Source organism: Malaclemys terrapin, chromosome 2 (genome assembly GCF_027887155.1).
Source record: "Malaclemys terrapin pileata isolate rMalTer1 chromosome 2, rMalTer1.hap1, whole genome shotgun sequence".
NCBI lineage: Eukaryota > Metazoa > Chordata > Testudines > Emydidae > Malaclemys > Malaclemys terrapin.
Window position 1 is genome coordinate 155,592,136 of NC_071506.1, and position 3,796 is coordinate 155,595,931.

Here is a 3,796-nt window from a genome sequence, read left to right on the forward strand (position 1 = left end):
GTTACTTACATCAACTTTTAGTGGCCTCTAGGAGGTGTCCCACAATGACCCACTGTGACTGTTTTGGTCACGATTTTGGACTCCGCTACATGAAGTACACAGTTATACATCCCATATCTTTTAAAGCACTGCAAATTTTTGAAATTCCATTTCCTGTTTGCTCGGCATGGAGAGCTCACCTAGCAACTGCCCAGCTGACCATTCCAGCTCCATGCTGCAGACTCAGTCCTACCTGGAGTATACAGGAGGTAGAGGATCCCCTGTGTCTGTGGGGAGAAGAGGCTGTGCAGGCCCAGCTCTGATCCAGCCATAGAATCATCGATATCTATGAGCAGATCACTCAGGGCATGGGGGAGAAGGGCTACATGAGGGACCCACAGCAATGTTGAGTGAATGCCAAGGAGCCTCAGCAGGCGTACCGGAAGGCAAGGGAGGCTAAAAGTCACTCTGGTGCAGAGCCACAGATATGCTGCTTTTACAAAGAGCTGCATGCTATTCTCAGCAGAGACCCCACCTCCACCCCCAAGAGCCCTGTGGATACTTTGGAAGAACTGGAGTCACAGGCCCCTGGAGTGAACAGTGAGGAGGAGGTACTGGGAGAGGAAAAGGAGGAGGAGGAGCATGGGGGACAAGTGACCAGGGGATTCAGTGGCACAGTGAGCCAAGACCTGTTTTTGACTCCAGACAGTTGAACCAGTCGCTACAGTCCAGCATGGGTGAGCCTGATGCAGGAGAAGGAACCTCTGGTAAGTAGGCAATTTGATGTGATATTGCAGGGACACATCTGTTCATTTACTCTTTTTTAATCATGCTAGAAGAGGTAGTGAAATAACAAGTAGAGGCAGAGTCGCTATCTGCTTCTCATTCCTCTGTCTAGCTAGGGTGAGGGGACCCTGCAGAACAGTCCTCCATAAAGTGAGTCCTCCATAAAGATCTTGAGTAAACTTTCCTGGAGGTAGTCTGCAATCCTCTGCCAAATGTTTCTGGGGAGGGCTGCCTTATTTCTTCTGCTGCGGTAGGACACTTTCCCACATCACTCAGCAATTACTTCAGCAGACATCACTGCAGCATACAGGCTAGCAGCATATGGACCGAGGCTGTAGCTGGACATGTACATGAACTGTTCCCTTTCAGCCTCCATTATCCTCAGGGGTGAGATATCAACTAAAATCACTACTTGTTATGCTTATAACATAAAGGGGATAAGGCAATATGCCGTGTTTACTGAGAGTACAATTTAAGCATTAAAATCAGCATGCTTTCATTTACACACACACACACACACACCTCAAAAGATTCTGCAGCTGGATTTTATAGTTACCAGTCTTTAGTGTTGCTCAGTCAGTTCCAGTGGCCAGCTGAAACTGCACACGAGGGAGGGGAGCTGGGCTTCTGTCGAATACATTCAAAGCTCCGATGTTGATGCAGAACGAATCCAAAGTCCCATGGCAACACACCCTTCTTTTATAGTAATAAGTTCCCACACAAGTTTCTGGACCTTGCTGTGTTACCGGAGCTGTTTAAGGTTGCTCCAATCAGCATTATTTGCGTTGTTACTGGGAGTTATCTGCAGCTGTTTTTTATCTCATTCCTCTGGCTCCACTCTTTATCGTGTCCTTGGGGTGTATGCCTTTGCTTTAGGGTTGTCAATCTGCCATCCCGGTGAAAGTTGGCGCCTCTCGACTTCGCCATTCCCTTTTGACCATCCGGCCTAGCTGTTTTTATTCAGTTAGTTACCATACATTTTTACTCACAACAAACAGTAAATAAGGCAATTACAGCCATAAAACTTCTATTCTTTTAAGAACAATTATTAACACAATCAGTAAAGAATAAACTCAGAAAAAAAATGTCTTACTAATTTAAGGGTACAATTTCTTTTTACTAATTTAAAACTAGCAAAATGGAGTATAAAGCAAAATAAGTAAAATGGAGTACAATTTTACTTGAGATAATTTTTCCCCATTAGGCTTTTGCTTACATAAAAGCCTGTGGAAAACAATACCAGTATTCAGTTCAGTTGTCCTATCCGCATATACTCATGCCAGTGAGCTACCCCCCACCATTTATTGTCCCAACTCACACCTCCCCCGGCCATACTCAAAATGGCTGGGAGTGCCACAATGCTCTCTGAAATAAAAAAGGAGAAATTAGAATGTAGTGCTTGTAACTTGTGTGGATCAAGGGGAGTGAGTTCAGTATACTAAGTATACCAATATTTTGAATATACTCATGACAGTACCCCTGTGAATTGTATCTTTTGCAGCTGGAGATGTGGCCTTGAGGGTGTCTCTATCCACACCCGTGGAGCAGCTCAGCCAGACAGGGAGGAGAAGGTAGAGGACATGGGCTGGCATGTTCCAAGAGATCCTGCAAGTCTCTGGTGCTTTGTATACTGAGCACAGGGCCTGTAGGATCACACTCGCAGAAAGAATGGACAGGGATAGAGTGGAGAAGAGAAAAGCACAGGAAAAGGAGAGAGATGTGCAGCAAGAGATGCTAGTGCTTCTCAAGCAGCAAACAGACATTCTGTTGACCTTCACGTTCAACAGACCTGCATTTGCCTTCCTTTGCAGCCTATAGAGAACTGCATTCTTGGACCTCCCTACACACCCACATTCCACGTGATATCCATGGCTGCTGCACTACCCCTACCACTCCACCCCAGGGAGAGTACAGATGATCATAGCCACCTGTACTGAACCTGTGAGAGACATGGTTGGTGTATATGTTTGTGAAATAAATATAATTGTTCTTTCCCGTGTATTTATAAAGTTTCATTCAGTTACAAATATGTCTGTTTGCATGGGTTCGGAATAAAAGTCTGTTTATGGAAACTTAATTCATCTTTATTAATTTGCAACATATGTTGGCTGTGACATCATTCATAGATAATAACAATAGGTGCATTTGCATTGTTATATTACTACACACAGAACACTCATTACAAGGTTCATACTGGGGAATAAAAAAAAAAAATGCCAGGTAGAGCACACTACCGCAACATACATTACTGTGACTCACTATTTAAATGGTCTTTCAAAGCCACCCTGAGCATTATAGTTCTGCATTGAGATCTTCTTATAGCCCTGGTATCTAGCTGCTCCAAATCAGCAGACAGATGTTCCACCTCTGCCCTCCACCCCTGCAGAAACTTTTTCCCCTTTTCTTCACAGATATTATGAAGCATACATCAGGCAGCTATAACCATTGGGTAATTTTTTTCACTGAGGTTTAATCTCATAAGTAGACAGCACCAGTGGCCTTTCAAATAGCTAAAGAAACATTCAACTATCATTCTGTCCCTGCTGAGCCTGTAGTTGAAATGCTCCTTACTGCTGTCGAGGTAGCTGGTGTATAGCTTCATGAGCCACAGCAGTAAGAGGTAGGCTAGGTCTCCCAGTATCACTAGTGGCATTTCAACATCCCCAATGGTAATACTCTGGTTAGAACATAAGAAAGGCCGTACCGCATAAGACCAAAGGTCCATTTAGCCTAGTATCCTGTCTACCGACAGTGGCCAATGCCAGGTGCCCCAGAGGGAGTGAACCTAACAGGCAATGATCAAGTGATCTCTCTGCCATCCATCTCCACCCTCTGACAGACAGAGGCTAGGGACACCATTCCTTACCCATCCTGGCTAATAGCCATTAATGGACTTAACCACCATGAATGTATCCAGTTCTCTTTTAAACTCTGTTATAGTCCTAGCCTTCACAACCTCCTCAGGTAAGGAGTTCCATAAGTTGACTGCGCGCTGCGTGAAGAAGAACTTCCTTTTATTTGTTTTAAACCT

The 3,796-nt window shown here is 44.5% G+C and overlaps 1 long non-coding RNA gene across 1 annotated transcript; it reads left to right on the forward strand.

Annotated features, from left to right (window-relative positions):
• Positions 1-340: 340 nt before the first annotated feature.
• On the forward strand, positions 341-2,842 carry LOC128833152 (uncharacterized). The gene is made up of 2 exons (XR_008444120.1): positions 341-746; positions 2,267-2,842. It is a non-coding gene; the product is annotated as an uncharacterized LOC128833152 (long non-coding RNA).
• Positions 2,843-3,796: the final 954 nt, after the last annotated feature.